This window comes from Castor canadensis, chromosome 9 (genome assembly GCF_047511655.1).
Source record: "Castor canadensis chromosome 9, mCasCan1.hap1v2, whole genome shotgun sequence".
NCBI lineage: Eukaryota > Metazoa > Chordata > Mammalia > Rodentia > Castoridae > Castor > Castor canadensis.
In genome coordinates, this window is record NC_133394.1 from 47,542,821 (window position 1) to 47,563,827 (window position 21,007).

Below are 21,007 nucleotides of genomic sequence, written 5' to 3' on the forward strand. Positions count from 1 at the left end.
TTTTAGAAAGTTATCTTTCAAGGGACTAAGAGAATGAATTGGAGCCATGAGGCAAGTAACCAGTTAAGAATTAATCATAGTACTCCAGAAAATGACTTAAGGAAATGGAAATAGGGAATGAAAAAAGCAAGCAAAATTCATATGGAGACCAAAAGACCCACAATAATCAATTTAATAGTGACAGAGAAGAAAAAGAAGATTGACACTATCAAATTTCAAGGCTTACTATTCAGGTCTGGTAATTAAGACAGTGAGATATTAGAAAACAACAACAACAACAACAAAAAAAAGTGGGTCAACAGACCAAAACAGTGATCTAAAAAATGAATCCACATAGGAATATAGACCTAATACAAATATGGCAATACTATGAAAAACAGGAAAAAAAAAAAAAAAAACAGATAATTTAAGCAATCAAAAATATCATTTTTTTCTTATTATTCTTTTTATTTATGCAAAATTGGGGAATAGGAGGATGGAACAGTTCCTGCATGGCGGGGGGTGGGGGGTTGTTACCAGTGGGGAGGGAGGAGATGGAGATGGAGAACTGGTGAATGAGGGTGAATTTAGTGCAAATACTGTGAACACATGTATGTAAATGGAAAAATGATATGTGTTAAAACTGCTCCAGAAATAAGGGGAAGGGGAGGATTAAGGAGAATGATGGAGGGGTGAATTCAAGTATGAAATATTTGATATATTGTAAGAATTTTTGTAAATGCTACAATCAACTCCCAACAACAATTAAGAAAAAAGAAAAAATGAATCCATATAAGTTTGGTCAACTAATCATTGACAAAGAACAAAGGCAATTCAATGGAGAAAGGATAGTCTTCAACAAATGGTGCTGTAATAAATAAACATACACATGCAAGAAAAAAAGAATGTACACACAATACTTACATCCATTTTTGAAGTACTTACTTCAAAAATTCATAGGTCATTTTAAATGTAATGTACACATACCTGGATGTAAATGTAAAGTGTAGGAGTATAAAACTCCTAGAAGGCAACATACAGAAAATCTAGATGACCTTGGGTTTGGCAATGACTTCTTTGACACAACATCAAAGGAACAATCCATAAAAGAAAGGATTGATAAATTGAATATAATTAAATAAGAAACTTTCACTCTGTTCAAGACACCATCAAGAGAATAAGAAAAACAAACAATAAGTTGGGAGAATGTATTTGTGGCAGGCAAATTTGATAAAGAATTGTATAAAATGTGTAAAGAACATACTATATGTTCTTAAAATTTAATATTAAGAAAGTAACCCAATTTAAAAATGGCTGACAGACTCATGGATGAGGCTGTAAAGATATCCAATAAGAATGTGAGAAAAATGACCCATGTCAAATGTCATTATGGAATTTCACATTAAAAGAGCAATGAGAGCCTACTACACATCTATTAGAATGATTAAATTTTGACAACACAAATTGCTGGAAAGAACATAAAACACAGAAATTCTCTTTTGTTGCTGGTGGAAATGAAAGATGATATACAGACATTTTGGAAAACAGTTTAACTTTTTCCTACATGGCTAAATATAGTCTTACGCTATCTGGCAATCATGGTTTTATTTAATCAAATGAAGTAAAATTTTACATCTGCACAAAAACTTGAACAAGAATGTTTCAGCTTTATCCATAGTTGACAAAAATTAGAAGATATCAAGGATTCCTTCAATAGGTAAATAAACTTTGATGCACACATACAATAAAATATTATTCAGCATTCAAAAAGAAATAATCTATCAAGCCACAAAATACATGGAAGCTACATAAAACACATATTACTAAGTGAAAGAAGCAAATATGAAAACTTCATATATACTTTATGATACTGCATACGTGAAGTAGCTGGATTTAGCCAGTGCACAATGTATTCATGTATCAGACCATCGTGTTGTACACCATAGATAATACAATTTTTATTTATTAATTAAAATTTAAAAATACGGTTAAAAATGATTCTGCTATATAAAATTCTGAGATAGACAAAACTACAAGGTTTAAAAAACATATGCATTTATTAGAAGCTTTGGGAAAAAGATGGGTAAATAGGTGAAGTACAGAAACTTTTAAGACAGTGAAACTCTTCTTTTTATGCTATAATAATAGAAAACAGGGCAATGTTTGTCAAAACCCATAAAACATTTAACACCGTGAGTAAATCCTTATGTGAACTATGGGTCTTGAGTAATAATGATGTGTTAATGTAGGTTCACTGATTACAAGGAATTTGGGTGGCATTGTTGGGGGACTGTGCTTTGGGGTAGGAGGTATCTATGGGAACTCTTTTTACCTTCTAAATTTTGCTAGAAACTTTTTTTTTTTTAAGTGCTGAGGTTTGAATTAAGGGCCTGCACCTTGAGCCACTCCACCAGTCCTTTTTTGTGATAGGTTTTTTGAGATAGGGTCTCACAAATTATTTGCCCTGGCTGACTTTGAACTGAGATCCTCCTGATCTCTGGCACTTGAGTAACTAGGATTACAGGTGTGAGCCACCAGTGCCTGGCTGAAACACAAATCTTTTCTGCAAATCAATGTCCATTAAGGAAAAGAGAAATCTCTTTTATGACTTTTGTATATAACATTCTAGCTCTTATACATTTGCACCCCTTTGTGGGTAGCCCAGCAGGATGCATCTAAGAAGCAAGTTTGAGAACCATGATAACTTATTAAAAAGGAATTATATTCTTCATCACATTTCCTAAACAATAAGTAGTTCCAATTCATAAAACAGAATGACATTTCTAAAATGCCTGTTTTCTCTTCAGTTCCTCTACATCTCAAAGCATCTCTGAAAATCTTCCCATGACAACACTTCATTCCTTCATAATTCTTCACTTTTTCTTCTCCCTTTCCTATAACCTCCTTTCTCTAGAACTCCGCTAGGAGAAAATGAAAAGAGTGAATGTTTTGCAGTTTTGTTAGAGGGGTCAGATTGTGAATACTCTTGTATGAATTATTTCTATTGATCATTTAAAAAATAGAAGTGTGATAACTTGCTGAACAGAAAAAAGTGAGTTACACAAAACCTTCAGGCTTTTGCAGTTACTCATTCAATATTGACTGAACACTTCCCAAGTGTCACACACATTCATCACCTGACAACCACTGTCTCTACTTCTTAAAAGTAATGGAAGTCTGTCTTAAGATACATTTGAGTAAAAAGGTAATTATAGTACAGAAGGATAAGTATAATAACAGGAAAGAGACAAACATACATGGATGTAGAGAAGTGTGAAGAGGAAACGAGTAGATTGTAATATTTTTGAAAGGCCTGTGAGATATTAAAAAAGGAAATAGGCTACTGAATATACAGGAAGGGAACTTAAAGTCATGTACAAATTGTAAGATACAGGGCAGGAAAAGCCATAGCATCAAGGGAGAGCACCGAGAAGCAGTGTGTATAGTAAGATGCTGGGAATGCACCATGAAAACCTCAGGAAATAACAAGGATGGATTGTGGTTAATGGAAGACATCCATGGAAGCATGGGCTACGAACTTTCCTAGTGGAGCACTGACTGTTATTTTTTCATCAAGAAATACAAAGCTGAAAACTTACTTTAAATTTGTCAACTAAGAGAATACTGGAGGCTTTAGCAAAACCAATGTAGTAGTGTAGTAAAATCAAACAAAAGATTAAAGTGAGTTAAGGAGGAACAGGTGATGAGAAACCTGAGAATAGCTGCATGTAAAAAGAAAAATGAAAAGAAAGCTGGTAGGAATACTGAAGTTGCTGTCATGAGGAACACATGTTTATTAGCAAAGTGTGAACGCTAAGCAGGAATGCTGTAAGATTTCAGAGAGAAAATTCCCTTGGGCTGAAGTCATCAGGAGAGGATTTACAAAGGGTTTTAAATGGTTTTAATATTTGAAGAATTAGAGAACTTTAATGGTGAAGAGAAGAGAGAAAAGAGAGATTTGAAAAAAAGAGAAATCCACGATCCAGTACTAGGACATGACCAATTTTGTCCTTAAAATTACAAGGTGGGGACGAGGAAGGGGAGAGGTGGCACGAACAATGTATGCACATGTAAGTAAATATAAAAATGATAACAGAAAAAAATTACAAGTTATTCATTTTCTATGCTTTTCTCTACACTAATTCAACTTACAGCCAGCAGCAATAAAATGATTACCATCAATTGATAACTTATTTGCTTTAGCTCAATAATCATTCTTTCAGCATTATTATATTTAGTATAGATTTGTGTCTTTGTTAATTGTCTTCTGTGGACAATCAAAGAAGTCATTACCCAAGAAACATAAAATGCTCACTTGGTCTTTGCATTTTTATGTTCAAGGAGCCTCTAAGAAATAGACATGAATGAAGCCAGAATGAACAAGTGTACTTTTTAGCCTCTGAATGAATAAAGTGGAAAGAAAAGAATATTGGTTAATATTTAACATTGAGGTTTAATTTCAAAAAATCACATAGGTCTTTATTAAAGAATAAATTGCAAAAGCAATCAAAATTTATTTTAGTTGACTTTTTGTTATGTGAATTTAATGTGTTATTAATAGTATTATAATTATAAGTTAAAATAATATTCTGAATAGCCTTACTATGTTTTTAATATTTTATTCTTTTTATGAATTTAAGCAAGTTATCACTTTATCATTATAAATGAAATTTTCCTGCATCAAAAGTAACAAATGATTGTTATCTCTTTAATTTCAATAATTCCTGATCTACCATTTAGTTTCCTATCTAGAGAAATCTTAATTAATCAATGTAAGATTCCCAGAGAAAATTTAGACCAATTTTGGGCAATATAACTGGAGTCTATCATGTAGTTTACTGGAATATCTTGCAAGATTTTTTCATTATATTTTCTTGTCAACAGAAATTATTTGTGTAGCCTTCTATACTATTGACTTTGAGTTGGGATTAATATAAAAGAGCAGTCTTTACTTTGTGTGCAAAGACCTATACAAGTATCAAACTTATTATTTAAAAAATTGAAGAAATGAATATATACCTATTACTTAATGCTCAAGGGAGTGAAGTCATCAATACAAGTCATCCAGTCAGTACAAACTCACATTTTCTGATAAATTCTAAATCTCTTCTTTTGCTACAGTTTTATATTGGGTCCTAAATTTCAAGCAGTACATTTTTTCTTTGCCTTACAGTAGGCTTACAGAAAACTTTATTGAAACAGGACATATTAAGTTTTTGTATGGATCATTTTCAATCATTAATATAGCTACCTTTCTCTTTTACTTCAGAGCATTACTAATTTTTGCACAACATGAACAGCTGGATAATTATCAAGGTAGAACATATTTCATTCACTGTCACTGCTATTTTTCATCTAATTGCTTCATATTTTATATTATATTTTTAGATACTACAAAAAGGCTATCAACTGGAAATAACATGGATGGCCACATGCAAAAAATATCCTATATAAAATTTCATTCGCCCATCCAAAACCAATCCAGGCCACACAATTCTCAAAGTTTAAAGAAGCATGATTAAAACTAATGAGAAAAGATTTGGAGTGATTTCAAGCATTCTGATATTTGTTAGAGGCAACATTTCTTGTGAGGTTCCTATTTTAATACTTGATAACTAAGATCTATAATTATTACACAATTTATGAACGCTTGAAAAGAATGCCAAGCACTGTACCAAAGTAATTAACTTAGCAAGTCTACTTGGAAGAAAATAATAGATGATTATGAAACATCATCTTCATCTTCAATATATATTTAGGGAAAAAAAGAGTAAGAGGAGTTAAAGGTAATACTGTTTTATATGTGTAACCATAGATTAATTTAAAACCTACCAATGGGATTTCTGATGAAGCATAGAATATATTTAGTATACTTTAACCATCATTCTAGGCCTATAGTAATAATCTTCCATTTAAAGCAGTAATATTTTATCAAAAGGCTTCTGTGAAAGAAATTACTAGTCTGAGTAAGAAGCAGATGATGGCTAGGAAGGTGTCTTGTATTTGCATTGTGTGACAACAGGGGTGTGAATAAAAGACTTTAGAATTAAACCTTGGTCTATCCAATATCTTGATCTAGCAGGTGGTTAGAAGACCAGACCAACTAAGGAGCATTTGTATTTGTTTCATTTTACCCAATTCCATTTCTGAACTCTTACCTTCTTGCTTTATTTCCATTCTATGTATCTCCTTACTCCAGCATGCCAGAAAAATCAAGATAATCTTGATTCTTAACAGATAATTTTGTCTTAACAGTTTTTCCTTCTAGAATATGGTCTGTTTTCTTAAGATGCTTAAGTGTTTAATATTCAATACTATGCTCTATTAGATTAAATTGTTCATAAATGAATATTGATCTTTTAATATTAGATTAAATGCTATTAGTATTCAAATATGTGATAAAATACAGTAGGTAGTGCAAAATGGTGAATTAAATCATTTCCAAGTAATAGGATTAGCAAAAGATTAGGGATAGTCAATCCCTATCACTCAGGGGTTATGTTATAGCAGTACAAAACGTATTATAGGTCAAAGTCAGAGTACTGATGCATGTAATTAAAACTGAACTCCATTAATTTAAAATCTCTCGTTTCCAACTTTGTACTGGGAACTCTGCATTTATTGTCTCATTTATCCTTTCCAGAAATTCTAAGAAGTAGGTATTATCACCCCCTTTACACAGCCAGAACCTGAGTACAAAAAGATTAATTAACTTTCTTAAGGTTATGCCACAGTATGAGAAAATCTCATTTTAAAAATCTATAATCCATAATAATTCTTTGTACTAGGTCTTTAGGCTATCTTATCTTTTGACTGATCCACATGTGTTTATATGTCTGTAACTCTTCTCTTATAGTGCTTACACTTCAAATTAAGTCGAGTAATATCTATGAACAAATACACTTTCATAGAAAGCAGAAATATTATTCTTAGCAATGTCTCTGTTTTTAGACTAGCCTAAAAAAGTAAAAAAATATTTTAAAAATTTAAAAATATCACTTCACTTGCTTAGGAAATTTATTATTTAATTTTCCTTAAGACATTGTACACTTTGTAAATAATCCTTTGTGAAAATTTGCTTTTTACTCTAGGGAATATACTGATTGATACTTTCCTGGTGTGTAATTTTTCTCAATTGTTATTTACTTTTATTTTCCTGAGCTCTTTTTCTTATGAACTGCCAGATCTAGGGTTAGATGAACCGAGTGTACCCTCAAAAACTTTTGACCATTTTTTTTTATTGTCACAGAAGAAAAAATGGCAAGATACCCTTGTAACCACCATTTTTCTTTTACTTAAGGCTGAATTCCCTCATCAGAAATCTTCTGGACAGCCAAGAGTCCAACCTGTGGTGTTGGCTGTGATTGACTGGAATCTCACTGATTTTTATAAAGAATTGTTTTTCTTGATACTGCATAGAAACAACTTCCCAATATCACTCATACTTTATTTTTGTTTGTTGTTATCCTGGATCATAACACATATTCCTTTTTCATAAAAGAAAAGCAACAATAACTAAGAAAAACAAACAAAAATCTCTGCATCTTAAAGGTAGCTATATTTGTTCATTGTAGTCCTTTTTTCCCCTTAAAATATTATTGTTTCTTCAACTGTTGCTCACAGGACTTGATTTACAGGTGTCATGTCTCTTCACATTTTATATTAACCAATGTCTTCTATCTGCCTACTATTGGTTTAGCACTCGTTAAGTATTTCCACCATCATAAAGCTTTAGTTAAATTGGGATTGTACATGCACACACACACACACAAACATACACACACACACACACACACACACACACACACACACACAGAGACAGAGAGATGATGATGATGATGATGATGATGCCAAGAGATAAAAGGTACTTGTGATAGAACTGTTGTGGGATAGAATAGGGAGAATTGCTCCATCCTGAAAAGTAAAATCAAAGAAGACTGCTCTTAATATGAGGCACCTGGAACTTGAGATTGACAAATAGCCAATGATGTCAGATTGGTGCTAAGCAAGTTCATTTAGTATTGTGGTAATCTTTTAAGACTTTGCTTTTTGTTGAGTTTGAAGTATTTTTATAATTGGTGAAATTAAAAATATACATACCCAAGAACTACTTTTATACTTTTAGACTTTCCAGCCAACTGAGTGAATGATCTTTTGGAGTATTAGTTCCTAGTCTCACCAATTTGAGGAATGAGATTGGGGGACAGTTCTTCTATTGCTTAAGCTTCAATTACACTATTGATTTTTAGATTATAAGAAAAAAAAGTAAAATGATTTGAGATAATTTACTCTGATACTAGTTTCTCAGTACTTAGAACTGCAAACAATGGAAGCAACATTGAGAATTTGATTTTCTAAAATTGATTGGCCTTTCTACTTCCCAAGAAATCAGCATCAAATCATGTGCCATATCTTAAACTCTACTAACCAATGTTAAAAAACTGGGAAAAATGATCAATGCAAGGAAACTAAATGTGGCCTGTTAGCTTGCATCTTACAACAAATTGCTAGTCTGAATCACATTTTTTCACAAGATAAAATGTCATTGAATTTGACATGTAACTTTGAAATAGATATTGTGAGTGACAACTTATCAGAAATACATTCTATATGCATGCCTATAACCTTCATGGACACCCTTTGACCTACCACCTTGATTTATTCATCTTCAGAATATACATAGCCCACATCACAGGAAACTTATTTGTTTACTGTTTGCTTTATCCCACCAGGATACAAGCCTCCTGACAACTGTTTTGTTTGCCCTAGTACCTACAATAGTGTGTGGCTTATATTAAAAATAAAAGAATAATACTTATTATCATAACCATTATGAACATTATTGAATAAAAGTAAAAAGCTATTGTCTTTGCTGAAAGTGAAAAATATGTCCAGACTGAGCAGCAGAACAATTTGAGTACTAAATTAAGTTCAAATTTGATTGATCAATTTTAGCATCATTTCTGTAGCTATTAAGAAAATGGCTTATTCCAAGGAAAGCAACTTTACAAACTGAGATATCAAGGATCATAGTACTTTAAATGAATTACTAAGTATAACTTATAGATGATTGTGTTTTATTTTACTGAATAAACCACTTGAAATCTCAATTAAAGATTAGTGAAAGACTGGCTGAGAAGAAAACCAAATTTAAATTCTGAATATAATTATTCACTAGCACTTTAGAGTAATGAGTAGAATTAGGACTTTTCCATGTACTCATAGGAGCATATGTATCTCTGCATCTGTTTCCTTTCCTTGTATTAATCTTTAGTGTCGCTATATTTATTTCTGAGGTTTAAATGATTTTTATGTAGGCGTGAAAGACTATTCAGTGCATCAAGAAGAACTCTTTTGAGATGTCTGATGAAATATGACAAATTCTGTGGATCAGCAGTCTACAATTGAATTTCTGATTCAGGAATGGAGTCAAGCCAAACCATCTAAATGTGCAAAATAACTTTCCCTTCTCTCTCTTTCTGCCATTAGCATGGCAGTTGGCCTTTGGACTGCATATGAATGTTACTATGTTTAAACTACTAACTATAAAAATGATTTATGAGGGTTTAAACTATAAGTATGATGATTATTTACATTTATTATTTTTATTTTTACTTTTACTGCTATGCTGCATTTGACACACAGAAAAGATGCTACTGACAACAAAAGGAGAGCATTTGCAAAAGGAACGAAAGACTCTACATAAAGAATTTAGCAAATTAGACTGGAATTCAGAGGCAGGAGAACAGCTTGTATCTTCAGTGTGACATCACTACTCCTCTGACTTGAATTTCCCACTTTATTTTACTATTATTGCTTAATGTACTTTTTATCCATTTTCCCCCACTTACTGTGTTTTCAAATCAGGGCAATATAGTAATAATTGCTGTTATGCTAAATGGTGATTTGCTCATCAATTGTGCAAGACAGTATCAAAACTGAAGTGGAAACAATAAGTAGAGAGGAGGAAGGAGGGACAGAGGAGGATAGAAAGGAATGTACCACACAAAGAAAGAGGGAAAATAGGAAGGCAAAGAAGAAAGGTGAGGAAAGAAAGGTGAATGAGGAGAGGAAAAATGGAGAAAAAAGAAGGGAAAGAGAGGAAGAAAGGAGATAAAGATGGAAATGGAATCAAAGAGAAGAAAGAAGTGAGTGAAGAGAAATTAAGGTAGCATTTTTACACTTATTTTTAGTTTGAATATATTAAGTCTGACTAGCTGACTTTCAATTTCCACAAGGTTATAATTGTGGATACATACCGTTAATGATTCTTAATGAAGTTGGAGATGTAGCTCAGTGGTAGAGCACTGGCCTAGCATGCACATGGTCTTGGATTAGATCCCCACCGTGCACACACACACACAAGGACTTTTTTTTTTTAATTCGTTTGTTCATATGTGCATACGTTGTTTGGGCCATTTCTCCTCCCTACCCCCCTACTCCTCACTCTCCTCCCTACCTCCTCGCTTCCAGGCAGAATCTGTTCTGCCCTTATCTCTAATTTTGTTAAAGAGAAATAAGAAAGACAAAGCGTTTTTGCTAGTTGATCTTAAATAAAGGACCACATAAGTTCAATTGATGGAGAAATGTCCAAATTGCAGGAATTCTTGTATTTTAGGTACACAGAGTATTTGTGTGTGTTAGTTTGCTGAAAGTTTCATTCTTTATTGAACTTTTGAAATATTTAACAGTAATTTTTTAAGAAGAGTAAAAACAGAATTTAGTACAGAAGTCTGAATTCTACAACATATTAATGTTATCACCAAAATATACTGAATACATCAAATCATGTTCTCAAGCATTTAGTCATAGTCACTTTTAACTATTCATGTATTCTCAGATACTTTTCAACTAATTAATCATGATTATTCATTTAGTGCTCATAAAGTATTTTAAGTACTTTGAAAAAAATATTCCTATGATGCAATATATTTTTAACTACTTCAGAGTTACTTAAAAGTTATTCTTTAGTTTGTCATCATGCAATTTATTTTGTTTTAGCCTATTTCATGGCTTTAAGTAATTGGACACTAATAAATATAACATATTATAACTAGCCAAAGGAAATAGATACATCAACTTGTATCTGCAGATATTTTACCAGTAAGAATGGAGAGTAAGCTACTATTTACATTTCAGAAAAACTATTTGTTTTGAAATGCCTGAGGCATTGATGATTTTAAACTTCATTATCAGACTATTTGAGTTTTGTGGAAGTCTATTATTAATTCAATACTGTTCCCAAAAGGAACTTTAGATTTGTCAACTCTATAATGTGATAGAATTCCTTAGAAAACTGAGATAAAGAAAGCTTGGAACAGGGTTATATGTATACAGGTTCTGCATTGCCATCAACACCTCTAACTGCTGAAGCAGGCTGAAAATAACTAAAAAGAAAAGTGCACTTAGCACTCTGTATAACAGCATTGCTGAAAGTGTCCTGAAGTGTTAAAGAGAGAGTTGGGTAACTGTGACATTTTGATGGCTGAAGACAGTAGCACTGTGTCTGACACCTGACCCATTTCTCACTTTGTAAACTTAAAATAAGTCAACAGTCAATATCATTTTTATCCAATTATTTGAAATACATCATGAATGAAAGGTTTTATCATGTAGTGTCACAATACTACAAAAATATTTGGTATTTCTACATTTATAATAAATTTTGCTAGACCAGTTATTCCCAAACCACCATCACGTATCTTTGTTTTGGCAACTATACATATGTGGCACTTCTAATCTGTCTAATATCACCGGGATGGTGGTTGGACAATTTACCTTGTCTTTCTTTCTTTTTCTACTCCTGAGTACATACTGTATTTTATGTGAGTTTCTTCTAAGCTTATTTCATTTTTTCATTACAGCAACCTTTAATAAGAAAGAAACCTTTTAAAATTTGCTTTACTCAGAAAATATATTTGCTCTAAAAGTGCTCCATAGTTTGTACTGGGGAGAAAAGGTAACACTTTAGTTTACACTTAAAATATAATGCATTATCAATGTATTTCAGCCCAGGAAGACTTAGCCTTCTGGGTGCACAGCTTCTCAGTCTTGGCTTCCAGCCAGAGCTGATATTCTAGCTTTATTTTATAAGTTTTCCAAGCTACTTTCCAAATCTGGGGAGGCAGCACCAGCCAGAGTCTTCATACAGTATGTTAAATGCTTCTCTGTTCTCCCTGAGCAGTTACTACTAAAAGAAACACAGAAAGTTTGATCTTTGGATTTTGTTTTCAAAGGCTCCATTTCTACTCAAACAGAAGGTGCAAAGGGATTACATACACACTAAGCCTCTTGAAGACAACTATTTTATGTATTAGAAATGAGTGTTTGGAATATTTAAGAACTAATGTTAGTGTTGAGATTGAATTAAGAAACTTAGGGTTTTAAAAAATGTAATGACAGAATGCTTTATGGTTAGAAGAAAGAATGGGTATGAAATCGGTATAGCTCAGATAAAACATGAAAGTTCATTCTTTTCTGAAGTGAATATATATGAGTATATATTTCTATTTTGATTTTCAAAAATAAAACTTCTAAGTCATGATTTTTGCATTTATGTTCAGACATATTTCTCATCAGTTTATCAAAATTATCATGATACTTTTATTTAAGAATGATGTCTAAGTTTCTAAACTATATTTTCATTGTAGGAGAGATTTTCATGCTAAAGTTAAGAAATGGTATACATTACAAATTTCTTGCAGGGTTTTCTATCTGTCGATGCCCGTGAAGACTGGTTGCCATTCACACACAGGTAGAGCAGACTATTCTGCTCAACGTTAATTTTCCAAAAAAAATCTACCCCATGAGCTCATTATAGACATCTATCTATGTAATTGTTATGTAATATTAATCATTGTAAGGTACTGAGAGTATTCTGTATTTTATAATGCCAAAAATCACAGTACATGTAAGTTCCCATCTATACAGTGAGATACATATAAGTGGCAAGCATATTTTGCTTATTAATCACTTAGCTTTTATGAATTTCAATTGAAGACTAGGACTGCTCATGTCAGTGGACTTTATATTCTCTACCTACTATTGCTTCAGTAAAAAAACATGACCAGCCCAGACTTCCTTGGCATCTGGATACAGCTAATTGACATCTTTTCAATAAAAGAGATTAAAATTATTCTTTTGGTATGGAAAAATAACTTTAAATCTTTGTGGAGAAAAGTCATAATCTCTGAGTTTTGCAGAAATTCAACCAATTACAATAACTGTCATCTTCATCAATTTCCTTCTGTGGCAAAAAGCTCACAGCATTTTAACTATCAAGTTGATAAACTCTTTTGAGTTGTAGAAAAACATCACTGCCTTAGTGTGCAATTAACTTGAAAATATATATGATCCTGAGATAATAAAAAATATTCTGAGAGAAGGAACTGTGAAAGCAAGCAAGGGTGAGTTTGAAAGAGGTATGATACACTGTTGAAACTTTTTCAAAGCTATATGAGAACTCATAGTAAAACATGTCATAATAAACAAACTTGATCATTACTTCCAAATACTATTGTAGTCACTCAGAAAAATACATTGATCAGGATAAATTACAAAGAAAATAAGATCTCAGGTTTCTCTGAAAAAGGTATTAGAAATGTTTAAATATCATTTCTTGTTTTCCAACTTACTTTATGCATAAGGAATTTGGAGATATTTACAGGTATGCCACAAGCTGTTTCTATCCTCCTGAGAATCTATGTTTATGGAATATGACATTTATTATTCTAATAATTTATTTTTCTTTCCTAATAGGTGTGATTTCTTTAAAAGCAATTTATGACTGTGTCATGCAATTTTGAATGTCTGTCACAGCTGCTTCTCTAAAGCAGACCATTACAGCAGAGCATGCCTATAAATCTCCATCCCAAGGAGAAGGGTCCTTATCTTGGGTAATTTGAATGCCCTGTTCTCAGTAACACTTCTCAGGAAGCATTTAGAACCCCACACATAGCTTTGTATGTGGAGTTTGTAAAATTTGTGATTTTAGTATGAAAAGGCTAAAATTATTATCAAGTGAGGTAGGTCTTTTTTTTTTTTTTGCCAATGTTCTGAGAACTCTTTGAAATATTTCAAGTTCTATATCCTGTTTATGCAGGACTGTATATTCCATTTATAGTGCAAATATAACTTCTGCAAAGCATAGTGACAGGTAAGTATACACATGCTGAAAGGGAAGATTCAATTGGGTTTAAGAATATCTGCTTCTACATAAATATTTCACACATAAAACTTTATTGTCTTTAGCTTGGTTATGAAGCTAAGCAACATATATGCATTTGTTGTACACATCTCGATTTGAGCAAATTAAACAGCAACTTACCTAGAGAAGCATTTCAGTTTTTTTTCTTTTGCTAACTTGAATTTATCCCGAGTTAGAAAATGAGATATCCAGGATTCAGGTTCACTTGGCTCCAGGTTAATTAGAAGTAGCTTTCAGTTCATACAATCTGCCTCAACAATATTCCGAGAGCACTCTTTAGCTCCAGTCCTAGTATGTGAACTCTTCCAGCAGTCTTTTTATTTACACACACATTGTCCTTTTCAAAACAAGCAGCCAGCTGGAATGATTCAAACCTCTGTTCAGCACACCGTTAAAATGCAGCTTCCTCCTTGGACACGAGAATTACACCAGGGAGCAGACCGGGTACAGCAAAAAGACTACGAGAACTATTTAATCACCGGAATACCAGCTGCTCCTGCTCTGCTGTTGCTACTGCTGCTGTGCCTCTTGCTTTGCTGGAGTCAGCCTTTCCCTCCCTCCCTCCCTCTTTCTCTCATATCTCCAGAACTATAAAGGCAGCTCTGCCGGATTATGATTGGCAGAAACAGCCAATTCCTTCAGCTAATCATCCTCAAGACTTTCAAGGACCTGGAGCTGTTGTGATGTCATCCAGTCAGTGGGATGTTACCCATGAATACATTCCAACAGAGGCTAATTCAGTGATCGGTTGCATTCCTCTCACACCACAGTGATTGATTAGATGCTCCTTAAGGATTTGCATAATCTTTCATTGTACAGATGTACTATTTACTGTGAAATTCAAGAATAAAATTCTACGTTGCAGCTATGATACTGTATCATTACATCCTATTGAATTAAAATAAAAGTTCAGGACAGGGCTTTCTGTTGTAAATGTGTGTCAGTAAAACACACAGATTGCACACTCACCAAAAGTCAGCAATGAGCAATAGGAAACTTGGAGAAATAGTAGTCAGCTACAAACTCCTAGAATTTATGGTATTAAAGGCCACAATAAATGTTAGAAAAAATAAAATCTTATTGTGTGTTGCATGCATTACTTATTAATTGAGGTAAATTCTGAATTATTGCGGAAAATTTCTCTTCTATTCCTAAATCTGACAAAGATTGTCTCCATGCAATATAAGACAATTATCTCCTTTGTTCTCTACTAACTCATGCAGACTCAACTAGACTTTAAAGAATTTTTATATACTTATGTGAAGGTCTTTGAACTGCTTCATCAGAACACTACATGATAGAGGTAAAGTATTCTCAACCACATTCCTTCATTCCAGACTGTAGGTACTGTCTTCAGTACCTTTATTCCCCACCATTTAATTTAGTGGAACAAGAAATGCTTATGAGAACTTGGGGCAAGGTAGAGAGTAAGGTAGAGAACAGAGGTGCAAACTTTCCTCAACTTGAAGCACCCTATGTGCGTCTTTGGATATGAACAGTTCTGCCAGGGATATTGGGGCATTTTCAGGGAACCTTATGTTTCACTACAAGTGGGGTGGGTGGAGTTCTTAAAATTCAGTATGTTTTGATGATGAATAATTTTAATGCACCGATTATTAGTGGTGTTGTCATACTGCACTAGATTTTCAGGGTCAGCAAGTTGTAGACAAATGCTACAAAGAGGATGAAAAACACTTATAAGAATTTTTGAAAGAATATTTACCTGTTATTTACAAAAATGAGTGCAATGCATTTCATCAGAGTTCATATTTCAAATATTTCTTTAGGTGCACAGGTTAAAAATATGCTAAATGCAAAATCTATATTTTAAAAACTACCAAAGAAGAATTCAGGGGCTTCTTACTACCTGCAATGATTATTTAGATTGCAAAGATGCATTTGAAAGTCAAATGGAAAGTTTCATAGTAATATATATCAAGGTGTGAAATGAATAAATTGCTCTAAATATTTCAACTGTGTTATAGTAAAATAATTATTACCAGAAATCACTCTGGAGACAGAGAAAAGAGGATCTTGTGTTCAAGGGCAGCGTATGCTACAGGGTTTTGGCCATATTGCCTACTTAGTGAAATCCTATCTCAAAAAAAAAAAAAAAACAAAAATAAATTCATAAACAAGTTTTAACTGCTGATTGAAAATTTTCATTTATTTGTAGTTTTGTTTAATTAATCAAATTTAGTTTATATTATTAACTAAATAATTTTTAGTTTTATATATATTTATATATAAAATTTGTAATATATATTTTATAACTCAATTTATATATAGTAACTAAATTATATATTTACATATAAAAATAATATATTATTAACTATATAGTCTTATAAAAATTAATAAAGTGAAAAGAAACATTTTTACAAAACACATCAAATCTTTATTCTAATAGTATACTTGTACTTGTCAGTTCATTAAAGAAGTCAACTTCATGAGTAATTTCATTTTTTGGAATTAAATGACAACACAGTAAGTCTAAGGCCTGGAGCAGGATTTATATACTCATCTCTGGTGATGACCATAGGTGGTATTAATTGATTACAGGGGAAAGGTATTGATCAGTTTTTTCTCTAGTATAAGTCTATAAATAATGATTTTATCTCAAGGAATGTAACATTATTCTCTGGAGAGAAATGAACTCTAAATTCAAAGTTCTTTGACAATGAAAAATAAATATAATATTAATGGAAGACAATAAATGTAAAATGCTTTAATATTTGCTGAGTATTAACTTTTAGAAAAAATAAGGGATAGAATGAATTAAAATTCATTGCAAGAAAAGGAAAATCCTATTTACTGTCCTTTTCTTATTGTTCATTCAGAAATAAATACGATGAGAATATAAGTACAAATAAATGGAAACCAACCAAAAAATGCATTTCTTTTTCAAGAAAATATTGGAGAAAATCACAACATCTAGACTAAAAAATAAAAACAACAGTCCCAAAAGCATTTTGAGTAATTTTCATATAATTTTCTTTACACGTTATACTCTCCAGTAATGAAAAAAAATTTATTTGTGAAATTGTTATCTGTTATCATTTTCTAATCTGTCATGTTGGGAAAATGAAGAAATTGACCTTGGGCATTGAGAAGGGAATATAATATGTAAGAGAGAAGATAGGGGAGAACTATTTGTTCAAAGTGTCTTTTTTTAATCACTTAACCTGTGTCCTACAATTTACATGCCTTGTGCTTAAGTCAGATGTAGCATCTATCTCACCAGTTATAGTAAAATACATTATGCAAAACATTTGCCTTGTGTTTGTAGTTGAGTTCCATAAAGAGAAAACAGATGCTCTTATTTTTCTTTTGACATCATTAAGTGTAATATTATTTTTCCCTTATTTACTGAGCCATAAGTCAATATTTAAGCTAAGACCTCATGTTTTGTTTTTAATTGAATTGAACTTGTTGAACCAATAAATATTTGGACCACCATACACTTTTACTGAATTGCTCTCTTGGTTTAGTTAAAAAAAAAAAAAAGTAGCATTTGTCCACTACTACTTCTCCTTTTCCAGTAAATTTATCTTAGACATTATTTGGAATTGTACTGAATATACCAAAAATATGTATATGTTACCTGCATTGTTTTAAAATTGAAAACTTGAAAATATTCTGTGTCATAGACAAAGTACATAAATTAGAAGCATTTAACATATCTTATATTCTTAATAATATATATTTTGCAATATGTTTCTAACAGAGCCTATTTATTCAATAAAAGAAATAAAAACAAACCTAAACCCATGTTATTGAATAGGAATCTCATTCTTTTGTTTATATGACAATTTACATTACAGTAAAATTGAGAGGGTGGTCAGAGAAATACTAATATACTTCAGGAGAATTCAGTAAATTTAGAAATTTCAACAATTCCTGTTCATGCCTGTAATTCCAGCTATTTATAAGGCAGATATGAAGAGGATCTAGATCTAAGGCCAGTCCCAAGCAAAAATGCAAGACACTATCTGAGAAAATCTATCTGAAAGCTTAAAAGGGTTGAGGGAACAACTCATGAGATAGAATACATGCTTAGCAAGCAGGAGGCCTTGGGTTCAAATCCTAGTACACCAAAGGAAAAATATGTTCTAGATATTATTTTCTTTCCAATTAGCGACATTTTTGCCTATCATTACAATAGAGGTTTAAATACAAGCATCTAAAATAAACAGAAATTTGCATAGAAATTCCAAAAATATTTGAAATTACCTCATAATTTAGAATACTTGTCAAATGTATGTGCAGTTTATAGATCGAAGACATTAACATCTTTACATATATCTTTTTAATTCTTTCCAAGTTTCATCTCCCTTCTTTCATTCTATTACAAAAATTACAATTTGGAATGAGTATACTAATTTATTTATAGTCCTCATTTTTATTGAATATAACTAATTTAATTTGAAGTTAAATTAATGTGCATACTATTAAAAAGTGTGCACATACAGCATTTTATTACTTTGGTACCACTTCCTGTTTGCCCCCTTTTCATGCAATGATTTTCATCAAGATCATTTTCCTGTTGTCCCAACTAATACAAAATCTCTTACAATTTTTTTTAAGGGAAAAAATGAATAATAGAAACTGTCATGTTCATAGTTTATGCCTTCAGGGGGAAAGGCCTCTAATTGGGATGCGAGTGACTAATACAAAACCTTTTTTAAGGGGGAAAGGAAAACTTCTGCTAGCCATTACTCAGAAAAGAACTAATGTGAGGAAGAAGGAACATGAAGTCAGTTTTGTTCTGTTGGTATCATAATATATTCTGAGAAAATCAGTGCCAAACAGCATTACTTTTATAACAAGCACTCCAGTCACAGACTTAAATATATCTTATTGCACGTCTGGATCACTTATTAGCAAGTTATTGAGAAAGGGAAAAATAGGAAATCTAGGATGGAAAAAAAAATCTTCTCACTCATATTACTGTAGAGCATTGTTTTAGCAAAAGAGAAATCAGCACATTAATGCTTCAAATAAATCCTTTGACGATGCAAAGCTTGAAAGACCAAGTAAGAGAACAGTCTAATTCCAGTTTGGCTGACACGTGTCTAGAGGAACAAGATTTTTAATAAGTAGCAGCTGTTGGCCAAAGCATCACTGGATCACAAGAGTTTTTGTTATATCCTCAAAGTATAGCACACAGGTGAGACCTGGGATGAGGTAGGACAGTACAAATTAAATTCACAATTATTCCACAGTCTCACGCTTGCTATGAGAATTATCAGTGAATTTCTCTTTCTGAAACTTTGCAAGGGCAAGGAAAGTTCATAAAGTGTATTAATCAGGCTACAGTTCCAGTGAGATTTTTCTCATCAGAGGAACACATGTAAATACCTGAAAGTGCCTCAGTATGTGTGGTGTGGCTACAGAGGAAGACTCACTCTGTTTCTTCTTTCTCTTTTTTTGCTTTATAATTTGTATATTCCAAAATGTGACTATGGTTTAATGGCAATTTCCTTTCGAGTTAGGCTTCACAAGTCAATTCATTTTATATTTTCTAATTTAAAGTCCTAAATACCCAAGTCAGAAACCTGCTTGTGTAATAATAATAAGATTGTATAATAGTAATAAGATTGACAAAACCTGTTCTGTTAAACAGAGTATTCTGTTTCATCTGTTAGCAATTCCTTTTACCTGAGGTATCCCAATATCATTTTACTTCTGTCTATGCCAATCCTTTGAGGAAAAGCTTCTCATTTATGAGCTATTCCAACTAATGCTCTGATCAATATGGGAAATCTTAATTTTCCACCAAGTCTTAATAAATCTGTTTCTGCCAGGTTAGCTTGAATACTTCACTCTAAATTGCCACCATCTTGAAATGATTCAAGGGATAATCTCACTCTTTCTCCTTTTTGATTTCAGCTTGGTGTGTGTGTGTCTGTGTACATGCATGTTACAAGGATATGTTGAAATGGTAAACAGTGAGCAGTGATACATGAACAGGACATGTTTTAAAGGTAGGCAGCAATGGCTGAAAGTTTTATCCTTATGCTTGAACGTTCCCACAAATAAACATGAGTTCTAATGACCAGAGTTAAACTGTATTCCTGGTCTATAGGCACAGCAGTACCTTGTGTGACCAGCCAGCACTTAGGAGCATAGCAGTATATCGTTTCCATTGTGTTTTACAGACACACAGATAAGAAGAACCATGAAGTCTTTGTTCTTTGAAGACAAAAAAATCATAATTATTTATTTTTAGTCTCAATATTTGGAGCAATGTTACAGTAGAGAGCAGCTACTCATACTCAAAACTAATTTATGAATGAATGGTAGCAACTGAGAACTAGAAAATGGGGAAAGGAATGTATTAACATTTCTCACACAAATACATTTTCAATAAAATTGTAATGCCATTTCTATAGTCCACAAATAGAAGAAATAAACTCATTTCAAATGAAGATGCAGAGATGTATTCATCATAAGACAAAATTTTCCATGGATAAGAACACCCATATTAATTTTCCTTTTAAGGACCCATGTCATTTAAATATCTGTAATGTTATCCAGGAATAAAAGGATTTAAGTAAGAATAAACACTTCTTTTCTTCCTTAAAGAATTTAAAATATTTTATACATAATTTTAATTTGGTTTATATTCACAGACTGTGAAAAAGACACTATAATATGTGAATGTTCCTTCATGTAAAATGATTCAGATTCTATATCACAGTATCATTTTATTTTATGACTTTAATTGAGGTTTATCTTTTCTGAAAAGAAAATTTTATAAATTAAATAATTATAAAGTAGCTTCAGATAAGTGTATTACCCTGAAGACAGAGATATTTTAAC

General features: G+C 32.1%; 1 protein-coding gene and 1 long non-coding RNA gene across 3 annotated transcripts in view; one reads left to right on the top strand and one right to left on the bottom strand.

Moving 5' to 3' along the window:
• Positions 1-14,565, bottom strand: part of Ndst4 (N-deacetylase and N-sulfotransferase 4) — a 277,456-nt gene extending 262,891 nt beyond the window's left edge. For both annotated transcript variants that reach the window (XM_020187174.2, XM_074041591.1), the window contains exon 1: positions 14,306-14,565. The gene's annotated coding sequence lies outside the window, so the exon portion shown is untranslated. The remainder of the gene's footprint in view (positions 1-14,305) is intronic.
• The window catches only part of LOC141410867 (uncharacterized), a 130,674-nt gene extending 116,027 nt beyond the window's left edge, over positions 1-14,647 (top strand). Inside the window, exon 3 of the long non-coding RNA XR_012435655.1 lies at positions 14,540-14,647. This is a non-coding gene — a long non-coding RNA (uncharacterized lncRNA). The remainder of the gene's footprint in view (positions 1-14,539) is intronic.
• Positions 14,648-21,007: the final 6,360 nt, after the last annotated feature.